Raw genomic sequence first — 27,500 nt, 5'->3', positions numbered from 1 at the left:
GAACCATGATCCATTTATATATCAATTCAAGCTACAAATGTCCTTTAATATCTAAATTCACTTTACCTCCCAAATGATATATTTTCATATACCGTTACGAAGGGGAATTTTTTAGTTGATAATATATCGTCCCCCCATGGGATCGACCCTTCCTGCTGCCCACCTGTGCAAGAAGACCAGCCCCCCCCCCCCCCCCGCCCCCCCCCCCCCTCCAGACAAGAAACACCAGCGCCCAGGACAGGACCAATATCGAAGAGGTTGGTAGAAATTAACAGGAGTTTACGTCACCACGGTCGCAGCCAATGAAAACCTGGCTCCAGGTGACGCAACACACCTGAGAAGATCAACGCGCCTCGAGAATTTCCTGACACCCTGGCCGCCAGCCAATGAAAAGTCGAGCAACCCTCCGGGTCCTGCAGGAGCATCCGTGAGCACCCGCACGACCACGATATATAGCGAAAGGACTCACCACTATGATTCAGATCCTCCAGCAACCATCGCTGTGACCATGCCCTGGCAGATCTCCGGGCGAACGTCAGAGAGAGAGAGAGAGAGAGATTAGACGAGAGAGAGAGAGAGAGAGAGAGAGAGAGAAGAGAGAGAGAGAAACTTGTAGCAGTAATATATGTACCTATAGCAGTAATAAAGATAATTCAATATGACTACACTGGATTTGACGATCCCCTTTGGCACGTTGCTTGCCAGTTTTCAGCACATTGAGAAATCCGTAATAAGGAAAATAGAGAAGACTCTATACAAAATTAATGGAGCTGATGCAGCAATCCTTTTACAGACTTGTTTTTTAAAAAGATGGTCTACTCCCAAGATATATATATTATACATATATATAGAATATATATATATATATATAGATATATATAATATATATTATCCATATTATACATATATATATATATATATATATAATATATATATATATATATATATATATATACTATATATTATATTATATATATATACTATATTTTATTATATATATATAATAGATATATATATATATATATATATATTATATATAGATATATATATATATATATATATATATATAATATATATATATATATATCTATATATATATATATCTATATATATATCTACATATACATACTCTATTATTATCTATATATATTATTTAATATTTTATATATATAATATATATATATATATATATTATAATATATATACCAGTAGTACCTCGAGATACGCCAATTAATCCGTTCCGAGGCGCCCCTTCGTATCATGAGGTTTTCGTATCTTGGACCACATTTTACATGTAAAATGGCTAATCAGTTCCAAGCCCAAAACCCAAAAACCACCCCCATTAAATTTCATAATAAAGCTAAATTTGACCTATAAACATGAAATACTACAACAATTTGGACCATTCAATACCTAAATTAAGACTAAAAATGCAAAACCTGTAAATAAAGTGTATATTAGTGTACAAGAAATATTATTATTGTATCGTAAATGTGGAAAGCTTACCTTTCGAGTGAGGCTACGTACATACGTAACTATCCAAGGAAGATTGCTTCTGCCTACATAAACTTTTTTCACAATGTTCCTGTGTGAGCCTTTTTGGGGGGTGTCTCTACAAATGATTGCACTTTATGAAAAGCGGCTTTAATTTCTCGCCGTTTTTTTTTTTTTTTTTGTATATACGTACGTATTTTAAAAAAAATTTTCACAATGTTCCTGTGAGCCTTTTCGGGGGGTGTCTTCTACAAAATTATTGCACTTTATGAAAAGCTGCTTTAATTTCTGCCGTTTTTTTCTTCTTTTTTTTATTTATTTTTTTTTACTTTTTTTTTTACTTTACGTAGGTTTTTTTTTCTTTTTTTTTTATACAGAATTTCAACTTTGGTTTTTTGCATCTCATGACTCTGTTAGCCCTGGTGTCCATCAAAACCCTGTTCAACCAAATGCGCTCTCTGCAACTGATTTGGGTACTGAATGTTCAGCTGCTGACCTTCAACTAAACTGAAGTGCCTTGATTATACGTACACTACACATATTGACGATCCCGAAAACGAACACCGGTGCGTACTAATGCTGGTAACGAGTGATCAAGCCCCGCCAGCCACATTTACATAGTAGATGCATTTGATGGGAGGGACCGCTGGCCAATAGGAGGAGAAGGATTTCATGGCCGCGACTAGCATCAGGAAACCAATGGGAGAGCAGGAGGGATGGTGGCGAGTCTACTAGTATACTAGATGGCGGCGCGCGGCGTGATTTTCAAATTGTTATCCGGGCGAATCTCGGACTTTTCAGAAACCTTTCGTATCTTGAAAACTTTTCATATGTAGAGTCGTTAAATTTTTCGTATTGGCTTTCACGTATCTCGAGGTACTACTGTGTGTATATATATATATATATATATATATATATATATATATTATATATATATATATATATATACAGTAGTACCTCGAGATACGAAAGGCTCAACTTACGAAAATCCAAGTTACGAAAGCAAAGACGAAAAATTTTACTGCTCTACATACGAAAAGTTTTCAAGATACGAAAGGTTTCTGAAGTCCGAGATTCGCTCCATAACAATTTTGAAACTCGCGCCGCACACTGCCATCTTAGTTATCGTAGACTCGCCACCTCCTCCTGCTCTTCCCATTGGTTCCTGATGCTAGCCAAGCCATGAGATCCTTCTCTCTAATTGGACAGCATCCCTCCCATCATGCAGCTTCTATACATACGTACTACGTGTTGGCGTGCTTTAGCTCGGCCACTTCACACCCGAAACTTTACCGTACGCATTCGGCATTCGTTTCGCTCCAACGATTTCGTTTAGTAACGTAAATTCGTTAGTGATTTCGTTGCAGTACATATTATCGTGTTGTGCGAAGACTGATTATTACGTATTTGTGTAACTTTACGTAAATTAATGTAGTCATGGGTCCCAAGAAAGTTGAAATTCACGGAAAGAAGCGCATGCTGTCTCTGGAGACAAAGATGGAGATCATAAAGAAGTACGAAGCTGGTATGCGATTGAGTGTGATCGCAAAGGAATACGGCCGTAATCCGTCGACATAGGCACCATCCTTAAACAGAAGGATGCCACCAAAGCAACTACACCATTGAAGGGCATCACTATTTGTCCAGCAAGAGGAGCCATGTGCACGACGAGATGGAACGGCTGCTCCTCATCTGGATAAAAGACAAAGAAATCGCTGGCGATACAGTAACGGAGACGGCAATCGCTCACAAGGCCAGTGCTATTTCGGCGATTTGATTGCGCACGGCGGAAGACGACGGAGGGGAAGGGACTTCAATGCAACCCCAGAGTTCAAGGCTTCGCATGGCTGGTTCGAGAAATTCCGTAAACGGACTGGCATCCATTCGTGGTGCATCATGGGGAGGCTGCCAGCTCGGACACGAAAGCGGCTGAAGCATTTAAGAAGACTTTCGACGAGATGATGACCAAGGAAGGCTACAGTTTCTCAGCAGGTTTCAACTGTGATGAGACTGGCCTTTTTGGAAAACAAAAAAATGCCTCGTCGGACGTACATCACGGAGGAAGAGAAGAAGCTACCGGGAACATAAGCCTATGAAAGACAGGCTTACGCTCGCACTTTGTTCGAACGCCAGTGGGGATTGCAAGGTGAAGCCCCTACTGGTGTATCACTCCGAGACTCCTCGAGCCTTCAAGGCCCACAAAAGTGTTGAAGGAGAAGCTTCCAGTGATGTGGAGGCTAATGCAAAAAGCCTGGGTAACGAGGCTTTTGTTCACCGAGTGGGTAAATCTGTGTTTTGGCCCAACTGTGAAGAGTTTTTTGCAAGAGAAGCGCCTCCCCTGAAATGTCTGCTGGTGTGTTACAATGCCCCTCCCCACCCTCCTGGCCTCGAGGAAGATATCCTAGCGGAGTATTCCTTCGTTTAGATTCTTTTTCTTCTGCCCAACACCACCCTCTCCTCCAGCCCATGGACCAGCAAGTGATAGCGAACTTCCAAGAAGCTGTACACGAAACATCTTTTCAAAAGATGTTTCGACATCACCGATACCACAAACTCACCTTGCGTGAATTTTGGAAGGAGCATTTTGACATCGTCATATGCATCCGACTCATCGACCAAGCTTGGCAGGAGGTTTCGAGGCGAACCTTGAATTCCTCGTGGAGGAAACTCTGGCCTGATGCTGTATCCGACCGAGACTTCGAGGGATTTGACGTGGGCGAAGTTGGTGCTGCTGAGTCCGAAACAGTTGACGATCCCGAAACTGTTTTGCAACCAGATCTTGACGAGGATCGTTGCACTCGGCAAGTCCATGGGGCTGGTCGTCGATGAGGACGACATCAACGCCTTCTCGAGGAGCACCAAGAGGAGCTTACGACGGATGACCTGAAGGAGTTGGAGGCCATGCAACAACAATGTCGTTCAAGAGGAGTTCTCCAGCAGCGGCGATGAAGAGGAGGAGCCTATGACAACGGCAGAAATTAATTAAGGAGGTCTTAGCCGCTTTTCATAAAGTGCAATCGTTCATAGAAAAAAAAGACACCCCAAAAAGGCTCACACAGGTCGTATGCTTGCGCAGTTCGATGACGTTTGCCTGAGTCGTTTCAGGAACATTGTCAAAAGCAGGCAGAAGCAATCTTCCTTGGATAGTTATTTTTTAAGAGGCCTTCAGCATTAGCAGGAGTAAGCAAAAAGGAAGAACCAGGTGATAAAAAACAGAAGTTGAAAGCAAAAGGAAGAACCAAGTGATGAAAAACAGAACGTTGAAAGTGGTGATAAAGTTTGAAATTCTGAAAAAAAAAAAAAAAAAAAAAAAAAAAAAAAAAAAAAGCCACAAAAAAAAAAAAAAAAAAAAAAAAAAAAAAAAAAGCTACAAAAGTAAAAAAAGTATAAATAAAATAACGAAAAAAAAAATTTACGTAATTTTTAGATTTTTGTAAGTTAGTGTTACAGTTTTTGTTAATGTTTTTCGTAAATTTTATTTTTATAGTTTTCCTTAAATTTTTTATGTGTTTTCGTAAAGTTAAGTGTACGTACGTACGTACGTTATCTGCCGTTTGTCCTCTCCTCCTCCTCTGCCGCCACTTTCGGAGATAGCCTCACTCGAAAGGTAAGCTTCGATATTTTTTACGTTACAGTAATAATATTTCTTGTACACTAATTACAGTGGACCCCCCGTATTCGCGTTCTCCGGATTCGCGGACTCACACATTCGCGGATTTCCCTCGGGAACGTTTCCCTGCATTTATTCGCGGAAAATTCGCGCATGCATTCGCAGTATTTTTCTATGAGAAATATCCACAAATTCCTGGTTTTTGTTATCAATTTCATCATACAATGCACTTTTTGTGATAAAAAACTATTAAAAAAAAAACCAAGTATGAAAATTTTTAGTGTTTTTCTTAAGTTTTAATTAACAAAATAGGCTGTTTCTAGCGTTTTTATAGGGGTTCAAAACATTCGCGGATTCTAACTATTCGCGGGGGTCTGGTACGCATCCCCCGCGAATACGGGGGGACCACTGTATAGGTAATGTGGGGATTAGCGTACATGGGGGTGGACCGTACAAGCTCTGTTAAATTAGAGAATTTAAAGAAAGAGCTCTGTTGGCAGCACTGAGATGTGAAGCGTCATCAGTGAACCAAGATGATGCTTTCATTTCTCCTAGCTCGACGGATATGGATTGGAGGTAAGATTTTTTATTTTTGTAGCATCCGATTTATTTGAGACATCCATATCATATCGTTTCCTAATCTCGAATGTAGCCTGATCCTATTGGTGAGATATTGAATATGAATATTAGGCAGATGTAGGTGATATATGAAGATATATCTAGGATTTATCCAACATTGTTGCTGTGATAATGGTTTGAAGGCAATATGGCTTGTCAGGGGGTGTAGCGTACATTGTTGTGAGGGGGTGTTGCGTACAAAATTTCTACTACTTTATTTTTTACGTTCAAACAAGATAAAACCCCTACGTAATAGTTTACTTACATTCAATATGAAGAAATGCGAGTACCAGGTGTATAATAGGTGCCAAAAAAAACAGTTACATTTTTGAAATGGTAAGGGAAAATAAATATTTTCTGAATGCAATTGAAATGTGATGTTACACATGTAATGATGTTTAGTGAGCATTTGCAGTATTGTACATGTGTTGTGAAGTTTATAATCGTGTAGGGTGATTGGATACATTTTTTTTTTTTTCAAAAACACGAAATGAGGTAGGCCTTTATTTTTCCAGTTTTCTTAAATAATAGGACTTTATTTTTCCATTGTTTTCTTAAATAAACAATATTGGATGCTTATTTGTTTTATTTCACACAGCAAAATATCATTCATAAAACTTCTTATTGGTATTGCAGGGATGAAATGGAAATGTAATACTGATCGCCAAGATGAGGCCAAAAAAACTCCTCTCTTTTGCTCGTTCATTAATAGAAACACTTTAGATAATGTGTTTTGTTTAATTTTAGACAGCAATATCTAATTCATTATAATTTGTAATGAATTTTTTTGGGGTGAAAATAGCATGTATGGAACACCCCCATAGCATGTATGGATCACCCCCACTATGGGGGTGATCCGTACAAAATGGAAATTTTTGGTTAAATGGCCAAAAAAGGTCCCTAGTTTCGTATTGATAAATTTAGTTGTGTGACATAGGTAGCCCATTCCTTGGGAAATATTTCTGACCCACAGCCTTATCTTAAAGGTTTAAATCTGATTTTTCAGTAATATTTTTCCACTAATAGTACGGTACACCCCCACACTACCCTACACTTAATTTACAGGTTTGGATTTTTATTCTTAATTTAGGTATTGAATGGTCCAAATTGTTGTAGTATTTCATTGTTTATAGGTCAATTTAGTTTTATTATGAAATTTACTGGGGTGTTTTTGGAGGGCTTGGAACGGATTAGCCATTTTACATGTAACATGTGGTCCAAGATACGAAAACCTCATGATACGAAGGGCGCCTCGGAACAGATTGATTCATATCTCGAAGTATTACTGTATTTATATATATATATATATATATATATATATATAGGGTAGTAAGGGGCCCAATGGTGACGCAGGGCCCAATGGTGACGCAAAAAAACAAAAAAACGATAATTTTTATACTAGTAATCGTAGGAACATTCTCTAGGTCAGAAAATAAAAGGACTGGAGCATGTGTTTCTTTTCCACTCTGAAAATTGTATGAAAAATATATCCTACAAAACTTTTTTTTTTCGAGGACCGAAAATGTACAGTTTTGACCTTTTCTGTGTTTTTCTTAGCTAAACGTAGGATTTTACTTTCTACTTTGCTTGCATCAAGACCATGTGGTAATTTTGTTAACATTTGTTATTTCAGGGTACTCATAAGGTGGTTGAAGATGATGTCCAGAGAATATTAAGACCAATGAGTGATTAGTCTGGGTGTGGCTGAGGGAAAACTAAGTGCGTCACCATAGGGCCACCAAATCGTGGTGGCCTAGTGGTGACGCACATTTTCAAAACAGCTGTACGAAGGTCTAATACACACCAACATGAAGAACAATATTAGACCTTTCAAACATAGGACAGAGAGCTCAGAATCACTTACCATAGATGAGCAATCAATCCTTGAACATGGGGCATTTATTTGGGGCCCTATGGTGACGCAGTGAGCTGGCCATATGGTGACGCGCGTCACCACTAGGCCTGCGCACTGCGTCACATAGGGCACCACTTTAGAAATGATTATTTCATGTCTAGTTTTCTTTACAGATTATAAATTAAGTGTTAACAGGAACAAAAAGTAAATATTATTAAAAGGAAATTACCCGAAGTTCAGTTAAAATGGATAAAAATACTGTTAAAAGTCGGCTCTTCCCAAGAAGCCAATATACTCAGAAGACATAGATGATGCTTTGGAAGAAATTAACACGTGGGTAAAATATGAAAAACTATTGTATTTTTTCCTTATAATGAAATTTGCATGTTGAAAATAATGAAAAAAAATTACCTAGCATAACTCTCTCTCTCTCTCTCTCTCTCTCTCTCTCTCTCTCTCTCTCTCTCTCTCTCTCTCTCTCTCTCTCTCTCTCTCTCTCTCCTAATCTTTACAATTGTTTCAGGTATGGGCTGTCAATAAGGGCTACTGCAAAGAAATATAATATCCCAGAGGCCACACTTCGGCACAAACCATACTGGCCGGACTCCTGTCAGCAAGAAAATGGGGCCTAAATCTCTATTGACAGAAGCTGAAGAGGCAGTGCTAATGGCTTACATCAAAGGATCTTTAAGGAGAGCACAACCCGTCCGACCTAGGACAAAAATGTTCTTGATGCGGTAACTAGCATTCTGGAATGGAGGAGAAGAAGGAACGCACAGGAGAAGGCCTTCCTCATTTGATGCTGCTCAAAGAGGAAAAATGGTGGCGGCTTTTTACCGGAAGAGACACCCTGAAGTTGCCATCCGCACCCCTGAAACCTTGACCCACCTCTCGCCATAAACATCAGTGAGACAGTGATCAGGCAATGGTTTGCTGAAGCAAATACTTATTTTTCTGAGGAAGAGTTATTAGAAGCATTACATGATCCTTCACGCAATTTTAATATTGATGATCAGGGGTTTCCCTGTCACCAAAACATGGGAAAGTTTTTGGCTATCAAGGGGGAAAAAAAATGTTTTCGAAGTTAGTGGTCCTAATTACAAGGCCAACATATCTGTGCTAGCAACTGTAAGTGCAGATGGGAGAGTTCCGCCTCCCATGATAATTTTATTCCAAGAAAACGGATAAGTTTATCAAAATGGCGGAACAGTTTCCAGAAGACCTGCTATGTGCTGTGGGGAAGAGCGAAAAGGGGTACATAAACTTTGAAAACTTGTATGAATATCTGTGCAACACGTTCAATGATTGGCTAACTGAAAATGATGTCCAACGGCCAGTCATTGTGTGGACGGATTGGCATGAAACCCGAAACAATTTCTATTTGGCCTCTTCCCTAAAGAGTATGAACATTATCCTGTACGGACTATCACCTAATACCACCCACATCATGCAACCCTTGGATGTGGCTGTGTTTGGCCCACTTAAAAAGAACTGGACCAAAGGGGCCAAGGAGTTCGAAAGGAAAAACCCAGATGACATAACGCAAGTGAATTTTGCTAAAGTGTTTCTGCCCATCTACTATGACTCTGTATCAGCAGCATAGAAGGGAGGTCGTGGAGCTACAGGAGCCACAGGCAGCGACAATCCAAAGAAAATATGGGTTCAAGTTCAACAGTAGCATCAAATCGGCAATAGTGTCAGTCCTCAATAGATAGAATAGGCTAATTTTGCTCACATACACTCAGGGAAGTAGCTAATAAGCATTATTTCTTCAAGTTTAATGGTTTAACATATGTCTAATTAATTTCGATGTTAGTAGTCAATCATGTGCTTCATTTCATCGAGTAATGTATGAAAATATTCAAATTTTTTGGTTGTGTTAATGATGTAACTTAATTTTTAGTTAATTTGCTGATTTAGTAATATTTTTTGTATTTGATTTACTTATTAAATGTTATTCTTTCATTCTATGTGCCTCATTTCTTCCTTATTTAATACAGGTGCAATGTACATGCAATTGAAAAAATTGCGTCACCATTGGGCCAGGTGCGTCAGCATAGGAACATGTGCATAATAGTGACGCACCGACTTCGGCCGCCAATAACTCAAAAACTATAAATGATAAATCAAATTTGATTAAAACACATGAAAATATAATCATCTGTGAATAAAACAAGACCCAGAACTTGAAAAAACATATGAAAAAGCAAGAGAGCTGTAAGCGATGGAATGAAAAAATCCAGGGAAAAATGCGTCACCATTGGGCCCCTTACCTATATATATATATAATACCTATATATATATATATAAATACAAGTAGTACCTCGAGAATACGAAATCATCTGGTTCCGAGGCGCCCCTTCGTATCATGAGTTTTCGGTTTCGTTTTTGGACCCAATGTTACATGTAAAATGGCTAATCCGTTCCAAGCCCTCCAAAAACACCCCAGTAAATTTCATAATAAAGCTAAATTGACCTATAAACAATGAAATACTACAATAATTTGGACCATTCAATACCTAAATTAATAAAAAAAATGCAAATATAACCTGTAAATAAAGTGTATATTAGTGTACATGGTAACAAGAAATATAATGTACGTAAAATGTGGAAGCTTACCTTTCGAGTGAGGCTATCTCCGAAAGTGGCGGCAGAGGAGGAGGAGGCAAACGGCAGATGCGTATGTACGTACGTACGTACACTTTAAAAAATATACATGCTTAACTATCCAAGGAAGATTGCTTCTGCCTACTTTTCACAATGTTCCTGTGTGAGCCTTTTCGGGGGGTGTCATCTCAAATTATTGCACTTTCTGAAAAGCGGCTTCAATTTCTGCCGTGTTTTTTTTTCCTTTTTTTGTTTTTTTTGATTCTTTTTAACTTTTTTTTACTTTATTTTTTTACTTTAAATTGTGTTTTTTTTTTTTTTTTTTTTTTTAGAGAGAGAATTTCAACCTTCTGTTTTTTGTCACTTGGTTCTTTTTTGCACCTCATGACTCTGTTGGCCTGGTGTCCATCAAAACCCTGTTCAACCAATGCTCTCTGCAACTGATTTGGGTACTGAATGTTCGGCTGCTGACCTTCAACATAAACTGAAATGCCTTGATTATACTGGTATGCATGTTGTAAATGATTGGTCAACACCCTCTGTTCAGCAGGGAGTGGAGATTCTACCACCTTGCAAAGTTTCCAGTTATCCCATGAGAGAGACCTTGATCACTTATCCCATGTGAGAGATCTTGGTCACTTATCCCACGAGAGAGATCTTGGTCAATCATATCATATATGTACGTCGTCACTCAAGAGGTGCTCTTCTTTTTTTCCATTTTCTGTGAAAAGATATGAGAATTTTTTTTTCTTTTTTTTTTAAATACACATTGACGATCCCGAAAACGAATACCGCCTGCGTACTATAACAATGCTGGTACCGAGGCCCGAGGCATGCCACCAGTGTACCATAGTAGATGCATGATGGGAGGGACGCTGGCCAATAGGAGAGAAGGATCTCATGGCCGCGACTAGCATCAGGAACCAATGGGAGAGCAGGAGGATGGTGGCGAGTCTACTAGTACTAAGATGGCGGCGCGCGGCGCAAGTTTCAAATTGGTATCCGGGCGAATCTCAGACTTTCAGAAACCTTTCGTATCTTGAAAACTTTTCGTATGTAGAGCCGTTAAATTTTTCATATTGGTTTTCGTATCTCGAGTTTTTTCGTAAGTTGAGCCTTTCGTATCTCGAGGTACCTCTGTATTTTATATATATATATATATATATATATATATATATAGATATATAATAGAAATATATATATATATATATATATATATATATATATATATATATATATATATATATATATATATATATATATATATATATATATATATATATAGATATATATATATATATATATATATATATATATATATATATATATATATATATATATATATATATTATATATATATATATTTCTGGGTCGATCTGTGTTCGCCGGTGAAAAGATCCTTCTAGCCTCTTTTCTGATATAAATACTTTCTAAATATACCAGAGAAAAAGTTAGCATTGGTATGCAGAGGTACTACCCCTCGCGCGAGCACCCAAAGGGCTCGGGTATAAAGTTCGGGGCTTGTGAAAACCACTATTCACAGGTCTCCTGCCGACTTGGAGTATTCCTCCCCCCAAAACCCCCAATATGGGGGGTGCCATGACACGGTCACTCCCACATCGCCTCCGTACTACCACCTGTTGACACGCCCGATGCGAGCGCCCTCACTCAATCTTTTCTAGAAACTCTCCAGCAAAAGATGCATTCTCGCTTTGTGCTATATTTCTTGTGATTTTGTGATAAATTTCAGATGGCTTCAGCTCAAATGTCTCCGACACCTAAGTTGAGTACCCCAATTTCTGTTTTTAGTATATATTATGAAAATGGCAGGTTCATTATAGACCCGTGAGCCCGTTTATAGTATTGCGGGAACACGGCGTCTCGGCCATCTTGAATGCTACGAGCGGGAACGCGTGGCAAGGTTGCTATTGTTTACGAGTTAATATCTTAGCTACGGCTATTTCACTATATGTTACCCTTTTTTCACATGTTGTTTAAGCAATACATATACTGCGGGTCATGTCATGGGATATCGTTCTTCTTGCCGCGTTATAAATAATCAGTTCTATATTTTGAATTCAGATGTTATTTTTTTAAGGGGATAGTCGTTCAATTTTTTTCCCACACTTGCGGGCGTATACATAACCCTGACATGTTCCTATAATGACAGTATCGTCTAAAATAAACAGTATTGCTATAAACGAGAGAGGGAGAGACACATAGGGCTTCCTTTAATAGATAATTTCGAGATTACGCGTAGCCTATAGCGCTTATGAGAAAGAGTGGGAATACTGGTACCGACTTCCTCTCTCTCTCTCTCCATTTCTCTCTTTGTCGGTTTAGCCCTGTCTCCCTCTCTCCATCGAGCTTCTCTCTAGCAAATATATTGAACAGGTGTTAAAAGTTTTGTTTTAATGTTAATTATTCTAGAAGGCTTCACTGAAGTGACTGAGGAGTTGCTATTGTAGTTTGTCCGTGGGTAGTCGCTATCCTATCTAATCTCCTAATTAATAAAGCTCTTTTATCAATAAATCCAATTTAAAGAAGAATATTATTATTCTTTTTCTTCAAATCGAGTTTAACAAGTAGTTATATAGGAGTATGCATAGCCTAGATTGAGCGATGCTCGGTCCTGACCGCACCGGTCAGAACAACCCAGTTAATCGGTTGACTATCTTGCAACTCTCTCAGGTTTTCATTATTATTATTGTATTTATTCGTTAGGTTCATTATATGAGCCAGAACTCCTGGTACCATATAAAGTTTGCTTATTGCTGGCTAGACCCTCTACTTAGGCTATTCCTCCCGTTCGATTCGACCCCTTCTGGTCGGAAATTTATCACAGTGACCCACGGTGTAAGACGGCCCATTTCGCTGATAAGTGACCACCCTAACCGATGTGAGTACCATGGCAGACTATAGGCCGTGTCGTATTACCACTTATGAGTGGTAGCCTACACTTTGGCTACTGGTGATCGTCCTAATCAGTTACCAAGGCCATTCACGATAGACCTGGGTTTCCTGTTAACTAATACCCCTACGGAGTAAGTTATATTTATGACCCGTTGGCTGGCCACTGATGATCGGGTAGGTAGTCAGTCTCTAACCAACCACTACCACATACCACCCCTCCCAATAGCCCTCCCTCCCGGGAGGGCTAGGGCCTGGGGGATGGGTGGGCTAGTCGTTCAAGAACGGCCAAACAATAGTTTGCCGGAGCTCCACTTGTCGGAGCTCCGTCACCCGAAGTTTATAACTCCGGTAGTTAGTATTCGTATATACATTTCGGGGTTTCATTACGTCTCCGTTAGTAGTTTATGGAAAGAGGAGCCTTGCCCTCATCCATACGGCCGGAGCTAAGTAATGTCGGATGGAATATCCCTCCTCCCGACTTGCTACCTCCGTCCCCTTCCCCGTCCTCCTTTTGTAACTAAACAGTTAGGCAATATATAAATATGTGGTATAGAATAGTCTTCGTTGGATAAATGGTACGGAACATTAGCTCCGGACCTTTGCGGTACAACGGAGGATACCTACATCCACTGCCGGACCGCTCAATAATCCCATGACTTATCAAGGTCCATTCTCATGTCTGGTAGTCGCCTTCACCGATATATACACCTCCGGTACCTACCGGAATTGTAGAGTTGAGCTTGCCCTCCTCATAGCAAAATGTATATATATAGACCACCTCCGGCACTTACCGGAGTTGTAGAGTTGAGCTTGCTCTCCTCATAGCGAAATGTATATAATTTGGTGTTTAAGGCACCACTCTATACCTTATGTGCACGTCCTACCTCGGCTAGTAACGATTGGTAGTACTACTATCAGTGAACCTACTTTCAAAAGTGATGCATGCTATTATAAGGTCGCATGTCTTAATAAGTATATATACTTATACTTTTAAGTTACAATTCTCCTTGGAGAATTGTTGGAATTGTTGCTCATTAATGCTTCCCTATTACAGAATCTCGTTGCTTGTCTCCAGGGTGCTCCGCCTCCTTTAATGACCCGGTAGGCCATGAAGTCTGCCGGTCTCAATGCCCAAAAACTGCTCGATCTCCTTTGTGGCGGAGGAAGGAACCGGGACGCTCCCATATGATTTGGCACCTGGAGGCTTGCTTGCTGTGCTTCGAGCTGGTCATGATTCTTGCCGATGACCAGGTAAGCATTATGAAACCTTCTGTCTTCATTGTTTGTTAGTTTAAGTCTATATAGCATTTCAAAACACCCTATATCTGGTAATATTTGGTAATACAAACCGATATGGTAGGAAGTTAAAACTCCCTCCTCTATTACAGGCGGATGAGGACAGCAGTCAGGTGGCCAAGACAAGCCTGAAGCAGTGGGTTTCCGGCTACGGGTGGAACGCTCCGTCTGGGTGCCCCTACGTCCTGGACTATAGTCTGGGGACTCGCCTCTTCCGGGTTCGCCATCGCTCTTCCTGAAGAAGGATCTGGCTGCTCCCATCATAGACGCAATCCGGGCCGCGACAGCCCCACCACCGAAGGACCAGCATTTGTCAGGAGACGTCATGGCATTAACATCCATATGGAGCCGTGGATGAGCAGGTTAGTGGCAAGGTAGTGAGGCAGTAGCCTTATAAGTCCCACCCCCTCTTCCTCCTCCTCTTCCGCGGCTTTGACAAGTCCACCCCTGCTCCTTGGGACGGCTCGAGGTCAGTCCGTCCCAAGGAGAAGTCCCACTTAAGGCAACTAAATTGTTGCCTAAGGTACTTAGGCCAGCTTCGCCAGTGGCGTCAGAGTTGTCCCTGGCTCCTAGGCCTTTGACTTCCTCTGCTATATCGCCAGCTGCCAAGGTTTCTCTCCCTACTAAGGGATCGAGAGCAAAGTCCGCTAAAACCAAGGTGGTGGAAAACCAAGGCGGTGGAGGGTCAAGCCTTGATCATGACTTCCTGGCTAACCGTTCTGATGTCGAAGGTTAGAGATGCAGTCGACGAAAGATTCGACTCATTGAGGCGGACCTCCGGCTCGGACAGCCAGGCCGTATCAGACATCGTGGTGGGGCAGTTAAAGCCTATAAAGGAGATGATGGCGGGCTTGCTCCACTCCGGATCTCTGGTCGTAGCATCGGAAGTCCCGGATGCCTCAAAGTTACCGCCATTCCACAAGAACAACCCATGGCGGTTCGCCCTTCACGCACCATACGTGGATGACAAACTGACCCTAGAGGGTTGCGGCACTCGTCCACTGGAGGATTATGAATTCCATCCAAAGGACCTCCAGTTCCCATTTAATGGATTTGGCCAGACTTACGAGAATGCATTAGTCAGGGTCGACAAAGTTCCCAAAGAAACTGTCATTTTTCCTAAGGAACAAGCCCAAGCCATCGTGGGCCCCGTACTCTGACGGACTGGGAATGCGTTAACACTAGATTAACGCCTCATAAGGGATCATTTACAATATTCACGACACCGGACGAAGTTCTGTCTCCCTTCACGGACAAGGTTGCGGAGTTAACACTCCAAGCAATCACTGATGAGAAGCCGATGCCAGTCCTAAAAGAGACGGAAGCTACCTCCCTCCTATGCCCGCCAACAGAGAGTTTTGGCATAATGCTCCGGCTGACATTCAAGTCGGCAAATTAGACCCTGACTGCGCCTCGGACCTTGTTCTCCGACAAGCTCCCTAAGCTGCAGGGGAGAGCATGCTAAAATCAGAATTCGAGGCTAGGACTAGACTTGGCATAGATCTACCAACTCTGTGGCCTCACTGGAGTTGGTAGCCTCAATCTATAAAGACGAGCAGCTCTTCCAGGTCCTGACAAAAAGTCTACTGCAGACTTTTCAGTCGGACTTGTACGAATTTGGCGTAGCAAGAAGAGCGTGTAGGAAGTATGTTTTGGCAGAGGCTACTATTAGGCAGAGCCTAATAGACTAATCAAAACTTCAATCTGGGGCGAGAACCTCTTCCCTCAAGAGAGGTCAATAGTGTTCTAAAAGAAGCTCCAGGGCTTAATCAGAGCCTCCGTGCCCGATGGGTCTGCCTGCCAAAACGTAAGTTTGAGGCAACAGGTAAACAGCCTAGATTCAGAAAGAAACAAAGATACTTCGCGCCATATAAGGCAGCTCGTCTCAACAGATGCACAGCCAATACCCCTGGCCCAGATGTCAAAGCCTTCGACATCAAAGTCCAGCCACAACAGCAGTTTGTGCTCTTCTTCAGGCCCCAAAAGGTCAACAGCCTGCTTCTGCAGCAGCCTTAATGGCCCTCCCCTGCCTTCAACCCTATCTATGAAGCCAGTGGCTCTTTTCGAGGCTACAACAGACAAGCCGGTAGTAGTAGGGCTAGAGGCCACTCCCGGCTGCTAGTGGGTCTAGATGCAGAGGGTTCCGTGGAGGCAGGGGCTATAAGCAGCAAGCGAACCAGTGAGACCTATCAGGTAGGAGGGAGGCTATACTGGTTCAGAGATCAATGGACTTTCAGCCCTTGGGCTTACAGCATAATCTCCAAGGGCCTGGGGTGGATGTGGAAAGGAGGATCCCCACCACCACCACCACCACCAGTGAACTTCCAGACCCCAACAGCAGACCTGGAAGAATACACCAAAGATCTCTTGCAGAAGAAAGCAATAGAGAGAGTAAAGAGCTTGAAATTTCAGGGGCGTCTGTTTACTGTCGCAAAGAAGAATTCAACCAAAAAAAGAAGGGTCATCCTGGACTTGTCCAAAACTCAATTCTTACATTCTTTGCGACAAGTTCTGGCATGCTGACAGTCTTGCAGGTGCGGACCTTACTTCCCCGTGGGGCCGTCACCACCTCTATAGATCTTACAGACGCTTACTATCAAGTTCCGATAGCAAGGAACTTCTCTCCGTACCTAGGCATACCGTCTAGGCAACAAGGCGTATGCATTCAAAGTCATGCCATTCGGGCTCAACATAGCGCCCAGGATATCACCAAACTAGGAGAGACAGTAGTGCAAGAACTCAGAACCCGCGGGATAATACTGGTAGCCTACCTAGACAACTGGCTCGTTTGGGAGACCACGGTCGAGGAATGCCGCAGAGCGACAGCCACAGTCATAGAATTCCTAGAGCTTCTAGGATTTCAATTAAACAAAGAAAAGTCATGGCTGGAACCAGCTTCCCAATTTCAATGACTAGGAATACAATGGGACCTGAAGCCAACACAAGCTATCCCTTCCACCCAAAAGGCCAAGGAGATAGCTGTGGCTACAAAACAATTCATTCAGGAACAGGAAGGCCTCTTGATGTACCCAAGAGAGGATCCTCGGTTCACTGCAATTTGCGTCAGTAACAGACGTCCTACTGAAAGCCAGATTGAAAGGCATCAATCGGGTTTGGAGAAAAAGAGCCAACAATCGTCTCAGAGACAAAAGTCTCAGTAATTCCATCCGTGTTGACGAAGAGACTTACACCCATGGTCGAAAATCAAAAATTTATCCAGGTCAGTGCCAATGCACTTCCCTCCTCCAACGGTGACGATTCATACAGATGCGTCACTGAGTGGTTGGGGGGGATACTCTCAGCATCAGAAAACTCAAGGGAAATGGTCAAAACATGCTCAGACAGTTCCACATAAACGTATTAGAAGCTATGGCAGTTTTTCTGACACTAAAAAAGTATATCCACCCAAGAACAACCCATGTGAGGATAGTCTCGGACAGCCTAGTGGTAGTCCATTGCATAAACAGGGGAGGTTCCAAATCAAGCAAACTGAATCATGTTCTAATAGCATTATTTACCTTGGCAGCAAAGATGCACTGGCACCTGTCAGCAACCCATCTGGCAGGAGTCAGGAATGTAATAGCGGACGCTCTATCCAGGACCACGCCACTAGAGTCAGAATGGTCCCTAGACATGAATTCATTCCAGTGGATTTCAATCAGATTCCAGACTACAAGTGGATTTATTTGCAACAGAGTCCAACCACAAGCTCCCATGCTTCAAAGGCCAAATAGCCTTGGTAGCCCCCCAACTGGCCCAAAAGCAACTGGTTTCCACTCCTTTTAGAGCTGAAGCTCCATCCCAGACAGATCCCTCGCCTGGAATTAGCACAAGTAGTACAAACTCAAATTGTGTCAACTTCCTCAAGAATTCTGCAAACCCTAACTTTATGGATTTCATGAAGTTTGCGGCTCAAGAAGTTGAGAGTATTGATCCATGTAATGTCATGATCATAAAATCGGACAAAAGGGATTCCATGCTTAGGCAATATGACTCAGCTGTTAAAGAAGTTATCTGAATTTTTTCTTTTTAAAGCATTCAGACATCCATAAAATGACCCCAACATCTGGCCATTTAATTTTTCAGGACATTATTTGAAAAAGGCTTTAGCCGCCGCCAGCACTTAATTTAAACGACAATAAAATCAGCCTTGAAGAAAATATTTCAAGTCGGATTCAAGATAAACTTAGCAGATTCATATTTCTCTTCCATTCCTAGAGCATGTGCACGCCTTAGACCAACTGTCCGTCACAAAAGGTCACTTGGTTCTTGAATGATGTCCTAAAACTGCGTCACACAGATAATGAATCTTGTACATATATTACTCTAAGAAAACTTTTGTTTCTAACAGCTATGGCTCAGGCGCCAGAATATCTGAACTTTCAGCTCTCTCTCGTAATTCAGAAAACATAGATTTCCTTCCATCAGGAGAAGTGTTAACTCTCCCCGGATCGGAGTTTCCTGGCAAAAAATGAGGACCCCCAAAATAGGTGGTCTCCTTGGAAAATTGTTCCTCTACCCCAGGACACACTCTGTGCCCTGTTGCAACTCTTAAGTCCTTTTTGGCCAGGACCTCCACAAAGTCCTCAGGTCCTCTCTTTCTTTATTAGAGAACAGGTGGCACGATCTCTATAAAAGGCATTAGACACAGATACTTTTATTTCATAAAACAAGCAAACCCGGAGTCATTTTCACATGCTCATGACATTCGGGCGGTAGCTACATCAATTAATTATTTTCAAAATATGAACTTTAAGGATCTTAAAAAATATACAGGTTGGAAATCTTCATCAGTTTTCAAATGCCACTATCTGAAAAACTTACAAGCTCTGAAATATTCAGCTATAGCCGAGGGGAGTTTAGTCTCCCTCGAATAACATTTCCTATAACCTTCTGTCCTTCATTTCTCTATCCTTCCCCCACCCCCCCCCCCCCCCTCTCTCTTTTTTCCTCCTCCTTTCTACCTGCCTCATTAGTACTCACCACGATGCCTCTCTCCTCGGTGGGGGAGAGCCCAGCATCCCAAAAAACCCCAAATCACTCAGGATGTACATAATGTAACCAATCCCGGACAAATTTTATGAGCCGCTCATTCATGTCTAAAACTTGCATCAAAAATAGATACCTATGTGATAATTACCTTTGTTCTACCTTTAAGAATAATTAATTATAAGCCTTAACTTAAGTCTTAGTCTTTAAGTTTTAGCCTTAACTTAAGTCTTAGTCTTTAAGTTCTAGTTTATTAAGTTTTTCTATTGTTCATATGATTTTTATATTAAGTAAACTTATTATATTGATAACGAAATATTTCACTTCTCCTCTTAAGTGTACTCTTTAATGAGCCTTTGGCTTGGAAGGCATTCTCTTGTGTATTTTGTCACCGGCAAACACAGGTCAACCCCAGAAAAGGGATTTTGACGAAGAATGGAAAAATCTATTTCTGGGAGAGGACCTGTGTCAAGTGAAGCCAACCCAAATTTTCCCATCCATACACCTATCCAAGCCAAGAAAAAAAAGGTATCTAGAAAAGCAACAAAGATTGAGTGAGGGCGCTCGCACGGGCAGTCAACAATGGTAGTACGGAGGTGATGTGGGAGTGACTGTTGTCACGGCACACCCCATATTGGGGTTTTGGAAAGGAATACTCTAAGTGGCAGGAGACCTGTGAATAGTGGTTTTCACACGCCCCGAACTTTATACACGACGCCCTCTGGATGCTCGCGCGAGGGTAGTAACCTCTGCATACCAATGCTAACTTTTTCTCTGGTATATTTAGAAAGTATTTATACCAGAAAAGAGGCTAGAAGGATCTTTTCACCGGGCGACACAGGTCTCTCCCCAGAAATAGATTTTTCCTTAGTCAAAATCCCTTATATTATATTATCATTATATGTATATATATAATATATACAACATATAAACATATAATATAATAATATATATATATATATATATATCTATATATATAGATATATATATATATACATATAATAATATATTTATAAAAATATATTTATATATATCTGGGAGGTGAAAAGAGGGGATATGGCTAATAATATGTTTTATATGATAGTAAAGTCACATAGCTCTCCATCACTTAGAGGACAAGAGGTGGTGACACTGCGAGTTCACTTGGAGAAAAAGTATTTGCTGAACAAGCAACTTGACTCAGAAATCGTTCCCCCGTTTGTGAGGCATGTACATTCGTTTGTACGTATATTACAGGCCTACTATACTTGGTTTTTTTCCATCTGTCCACCCGCCTGTGGTGTTTGATATGGTAACACTGCGTCCCGGGCTTTAGATAGTCACATTCAGCTTACATTCAACAATAATAACAATATCCTATTTCGAATATTAACAGTATAATTCGCATACAGTCAAATTATTAAAATGCTTTTCAGTTGCAAATGTACACCAGATAATCGTTTTATTTTAGCTAAAACTTACAACATAGTGTAACTATGAAAAGCACGGTGGAAGCAGGTTACCATGCAAAACACCACAGGAAGATGGACAGATGGAAAAAAACAGAGTATAGTTCAGGGTACTTGTGGAAGACGCATTCTTTGTGCAAACGAGAATAGATCAAGTGGTTGCTCCGAGTGTCGGGAGAAAACACCCATCGAAAAGGTAGGACACATTCTATAAAAACTTAGAAAAACTGTTACCTTTTGGAAAAAGAGAGAAGTGTGAAAATACTCTCTTTACGTATATACTTTGAAAAGAGTGACATGGGGGATGTCTATATACCTATTATCTTTATTACAGATGGGTCCGACTCCATGGTTGATTAGAAACGGGATTCTCTAACCTGACTAACACGAGACAATAAGACACTTTGGGTTGGGAGTGTAACCTTAGTCAAGAGGGTAGAATGTTATCTTACTGTTTCTTTTTTTTATGGGTAGATTTGGGTGTTTATGCCATTATGACTTGTTAATCATTTTGTTCTATGTTATAACCAATTGCTTTGGGAAATAAATAGTATTTTTATATTTACACAGTCTTACAGACACGGAACTTTCTCCTCATCGTCTGTGTGCAAAAGTTGAGTACGTATAACAAAAGATCGATCGATCAAAAGCAACAGCAGTTGCGTTGTTTCAACTGCAATAAACCAGGACATCCAAAGAAATTGTGTAGGGTTAAATATTGTGGAATGTGTAAAAGTACTGATCATTATTGGCAGTCTTGTCCATCTCAGGTACGGAGAGATGCGAGGCCTGCACCTCAAGGTTCTGGTAATTATAATGTGAGAACTTCCCAGGCAGGTCAAACCAGAGGGCAAAGGGATCGGCAAAAATTTTTGGAAGCCTGATCAACAAAAGGGTCAGTGATTGGTATATGCCATTGTGGTCTCGTGGGGGACGGCCAGAGCCCAAGCCTATAGTCTATGGAACAGTAGGGGATGTGGATTTATCCCGGTTTTTATAAGACCACCAGAGCATCAATAAATCTAATGGACTATAATTTGTATCAATCCATGTTCTCCAATTACCCTTTGCAGCCCTCAACGGAGACGGTGCGTGATGTACAAGCCCATAGATCAAACACCCTGGGTTGTGTTCAAATACAGTTTGCTCTCGGTGACAGTGTTAACAGAACCTTTTTTGGTAATAAAAGGAATTGCGTTAGGTCATAAAATATTGTTGGGTCATCCAGCTTGTAGAAGACACAAGATTTCGATCCATGCGGGTGCTAATGGGATAACAATAGGAAAAATAGTGGTAACAATGATACTAACAATGCTGGTGATGATACTAATATGGATGTTATTTCTGATACTGAACAATGCTGGGGATAATACTGAGGGTGGTAATTTGTATGGGGCGGTGGCAAGGGGAGATACTAACCACAAATATAGAGGTGTTTTATTTGAAGATATTATGTTACTACCAGGTTCAAAGATTATGGTAAAAGTTAAATTGAAGGAAATGAGAAAACCCACAGATGTGTGTGTTATTGAAAACAGCGAAAAGCTCAGAGGAGTGGTTAGCACGGTATCGGTGAACAGTGTATCCAAGAATGGGGTTACGTGGGTGGAGCTATTAAACTGTAATGATACAGCTAGGAGATACCAGAAAAACACATATATAGTGGATTTCCAAGATTGGAATTGTGATAGTGGTTCTGTGGCTATCGTAGAGGGGAAACCTGAGTTTTCGGAGGCAGAAATACAATCAAGGAAACGAACATTCAGAGAACATTTGGCTAATGCGGATTATAGCGAACACGTTGAAGCGATAAGCGGGCTCTTGACAGAATTTGGGGATACGGTAGCCTTGCAAGGTGATAAATTGGGGTTGACTAATGTGTTAGAGCATAAAGTAAATTTGGAGAGCAACTCAAAACCTATTTATTTTCCTGCATATCGCATACCTTTCAAAATCAGAGAACAGGTAGAGAAAGAGGTTAATAGATGGGAAGAAGAAGGAATCATTAGACCCAGTGTGTCTCCTTACAACTTTCCCTTATTAGCGGTACCTAAGAAAGACGGTTCGGTCTGTGTATGCGTCGATTTTAGACGTTTAAATGAGAAAACGATCCCTGACCGCTCTACCCAGTCCCGTGCATACCAGATCTTTTTATCGAAATTGGGGACATATATTTATAGCTCAATTGATTTGGCGCAAGGTTTCTTACAGGTCCCTCTCAGCGAGAGTAGCAAGGAATATACCGCCTTTTCAGTGCCCAAGGGACACCTGTGAATTTACGCAAATGCCTTTCGGTTTATCGGCAGTCCGATGACTTACCAAGTTGGTGAACACAGTTTTGCATGGGTTATTGGGCAAAAATGTTTTTGTGTATATGGATGACATCCTGATCGCAACGGACACGATCGCGCAACACCCAGAAGTACTTAGGAGGCTTAGATTAGCGGGGTTGAAAATCAAGCTAGCCAAGTGCTCGCTCTTGTAAAAGCAGATCACATATCTAGGTCACGTCATATCTAAGGAAGGGGTTAGAGTTAAATGACGATAAAGTCAAAGCAATAGTGAATTTTCGCACCCCCAGGTCAAAGAAAGAGATTAAGTCATTCTTGGGTATCGCCGGTTTTTTTTCAGGAGGTTCGTTAAAAGGGTTTTCTGACATAGCAGCTCCCCTAACTGATGTGTTGCGGGAAGACGTTCAATTTCAATGGAAGGAACCCCGAGGCGGAGAGTTTTCAAAGCTTATAGATGGCGCTAATGAATCCCCCGATTTGAAGTTTCCAGATTTTAAGGAACCTTTTACATTAGTGACTGATGCAAGCCAGGAAAGGTATAGGTGCTTGCCTTATGCAAAAAGTTTGATGGAAATTTCATCCTATACCTTTTTATAGCAGGAAGTTTCAGGACAAAAGGCAGCAACGAGAAGTCCATGGCCACCATAGATAAGGAAGCCTTTGCAATAGTGTCAAGCTTAGTTCATTTTAAAATGTACTGATGAGGATAAGTAGAAGTTCTTACAGACCACACAAACCATTACTCGATCTTTTTAATAAACCCGATTTGTCTCCCAAAAGAAAAGCTCGATGGTTTCTAACTATCAGAGATTTTGATGCAAAGCTCAAATAAATATAGAGGGCAAATTTAATGTTGTTGCTGATGCTCTGAGCAGGAGTTTTCATGACGCGGAAAGTTTCCAAGTCGCGCAGGTCACTAGCGCAGCCATACGATGGGATATACCTCTCATAAAGCTAAGGCAAGATGAAGACAAGATTTTAGCAGATGCGAAAGCATTTCTGAGAGGGGAATTAGTCAAGAAAAGTTATAGCTTGCCTTTTCGGGTTTGAGTTAGAAGGAAATCTATTGGTTAGGAAAATTAAATATAAGTTGAGAACAGTGAAAATAAAGGAGATACAACACAGATCATAATTCCGAAAGTCCTAATTCCAGTGGTTTTATATATAGTTCATTGCAGGTTCGGTAGTGCTCACTTGGGAATAGAAAAACATATGATGAGGTTCGGGCTAAATACATTTGGAAAAAATATGGTAAAGATGTGGAAAATTTCGTAAGGAATTGTGCGGTGTGCAACGCATGTAAGCCTGCTAGGACAACGTCATGAAAATTAGGATCGTATCCTATACCGAGTAGGCCTTTTCAGAGAATACATATGGATGTCTTAGGGAATTTTTGTGAGTCTAGATATGCAAACAGTACTTGCTAGTGATATAGATGAACTTAAAAGAATGGTAGAAATTTTCCCACTTAAGCATAAAACAGCCGAAGAAGTAGGCCGATAGCGTTTTCAATGGTATCGTTTGCAGATATGGTTCACCCGAAGTTCTATTAACCGACAATGGGAGGGAATTTGTGAACAAAACTTTGGAGTGTTTAGCTGAAGTCATGGGGATACAGAAAGTAACAATTATTCCATACAGACCCGAGGCTAATGGGTTGTGCGAACGAGTAAACAGGAAAGTGCACAAGGCGCTCAGAAAAACGGTAGGTGGTAATGATAGAAATTGGGACAGATATATTAACGTTGTTAGACATAGCATTAACACCATGGTTAGCGATTCAATTAAAATGTCCCCATTTGAAGCTTTGTTTGGTTATCCAGCGCGAGGCACATTTGATTTGTTAACTACACCTCACCAGGGGGAGGATACGGTTGAAGCGCTGATATCCACAGCGAGAGAGAGACACGCATGTCTCAGCCGTAATCTCGAATCCACAACCAGAGATATGGTTCAGAAGAGTATTAGTAAATCATCTGATCCCAAGATCAATGTCGGTGATAAGGTATTTTTAAAACTTAACGTGAGAAATGAGTTAAATTACAAACTAGGCCCCGAAGTTTGAAGGTCCGTTTTAATTAAAGTCATGAAGAGAAAATTGGAAATAGGTTTGTAGTTTTAAATGAACGAACAGGTCACTCGAGGCTAACACATATCTCGAAATTGAAAAGAATTGGTAGTGGCAATTAATATATGATCGCGCAATTGCATTCATTTTTTCTTTTTTTTTTTTCTTTGTTATCTGTTTTTGTAATTTGATGACAGAATGGCTTCACATTTTTTTTCCTTCTCCTTTATTTCCTTCTAATGTTTTTTTCTCTTATTATATGTAAATCTGCGGCGTTTTGGCGTAAGATTTCAGGGTTAATATTTTTCGGCAAATTTTTGCTTTAGCTGAGAAACGGGATGGTCTTTTTGGCGTGGGGTCAGTAATTAAATAGAGGAATTATTTATATCACCTGAGTGGTGTTATTATTAAGATGATGGTTTATGTATAATGAGATGGTTCTGCGGAGTGTGCTTACGAAGTTCAGTACTAAACATTTTTTTTGAGAGTCACGAGTTTCTAGCGTCGCGAGTCTGAATATGCTGCAATGTGAAGCACCTGACATGTTCATGGGTGGGTTTCTTTTTTGCTAAGGTTGCTGTAAGGAGTCCGGTTGCGAATCTTCCCTCTGGAATTGATTACTCGGGGATTTGCACTGTTTTCGGAGATGCTGATTATGGCGTTTCACGAGAACGTGTCATGTAAGGGGATTTTTTTTTTCTGGTCTTTTTTGGTCGATAGGGTTGCTGCGCTAGCAGATTCTGTAACGGTACACATTTCGTTTTGGGAAAGAAGTTGAATTATATTTTTTTTTCTTTTCTTTTCTTAACGTCGTCCAAGAAGATTAAACAACTGATAGTTTTCTTTTTTTTTCTTATGTGCGCTGTGTAATGGGGAGGGGTAAGTTCTTATTATTGTTGTATTATCTTATTTTTATTTATTTATTTTTTTTTTTTTTTTTTCTTTTCTTACGAGAGATGTTGCAATGAGGGTTAAGTTCTAAATAGCATTTTTCTTTTAGATAGAAGATATAATTTGTCAGGGTATATGTGAGTTGGATAGAAGGGGTGTTCGGCATTATATTTTATGGAGGCTAGTTATATAAACCATAAAGGGGTTTTTACCGTTAGACTTTATGGGTTCTCTTTTGATAGTGTGTTTGTCAGATATGGGATTATTTGTGAGAATTCAGTAGGTAAAGATTATATTTGGTTTAGCGAGGAATTTTTTTTATTTTAATCTTTGATTAGTAGATTGAATATATTAATTAGTGACAAATTTGTGGGGTAAAACAAGACTTTAGTTATTTTATGACCATGTAGACCTTTTAAATACGGACACACAATGACTTTGGAGAATTCCCAACTCTACGTGAGGATGACAAGGGAGACGACTTCGTTCTACAGTACCAGAGGTTGAGTCAAGTCTACACACGAATGGCATTTTTGTGGACTACCTTGGCAAAGGATGAGATGTCTTCGATATAATTTCTGGGATAAATCAGGAGTCTAGTCTTCGATGAGGTGGGTGCGAGTAGCACTTGCATAGAATAACGGGGTGGTGACCACGTTTACTTCAGTAGAAAATGCCGAATCTACAGTTTCGCGATGGGAGGGTGTTGGATACACTCACGAGGGTCACAGATGCTGAATAATGGCGCGTGCTGAGTTGTTTCGAGTTGGGTTACGTACTCAACCTGTGTCTACAACAATTCGCTCGTTCTACAGGGATCCCAGCTGTTTGACAGCTCCTGCAGGATTCTTACCGACTTCTTCATGGTACTTAGTCGGCGTGTCTACAACTCGTCAATCAAGGTGTTTCACCGACACCTACATGGAACCCATAAGGCGGTTTGAATCCCGCCTACAGTGGAGTCCGTTACAGTCCCGCCGCTCGAAGATAGTGGCGAAGATGAACTTTTTTTTTTTTTCGATGACCGTTATACTATACCAATAGTAATGATCATGTTAGGCGCTATACTGATCGCCATTTGTGTGCTTGGAGTTCTTAACCTTTTATGCATTCGACGAAGGACAAGTGCTCCGGCAACGGAGGTGGCTCTAAGTCATGTGGTAAATTGATACATTGTGCATTAGTTGCTGATATGGTGTGCGACGAGCTACTCTAGGTGAAAAGATGGGGGAATGGCTAATATATGTTTTATATGATAGTAAAGTCACATAGCTCTCCTCGCTTAGAGACAAGAGGTGGTGCACTGCGAGTACACTTGGAGAAAAAGGTATTTGCTGAACAAGCAACTTGACTCAGAGATCGTTCCCCCGTTTGTGAGGCATGTACATTCATTTGTACACGTATTACAGGCCTACTAGTT

General features: G+C 40.8%; 1 protein-coding gene across 4 annotated transcripts in view; it reads right to left on the bottom strand.

Moving 5' to 3' along the window:
- Positions 1–27,500, bottom strand: part of LOC135215389 (sorting and assembly machinery component 50 homolog) — a 562,240-nt gene that overhangs the window by 187,835 nt on the left and 346,905 nt on the right. The window lies entirely within an intron of this gene.

The sequence above is a fragment of the Macrobrachium nipponense genome, chromosome 5 (genome assembly GCF_015104395.2).
Source record: "Macrobrachium nipponense isolate FS-2020 chromosome 5, ASM1510439v2, whole genome shotgun sequence".
NCBI lineage: Eukaryota > Metazoa > Arthropoda > Malacostraca > Decapoda > Palaemonidae > Macrobrachium > Macrobrachium nipponense.
The sequence above is the reverse complement of the archived record's forward strand: the minus strand, read 5'-3'. Positions and strand labels throughout refer to the sequence as shown.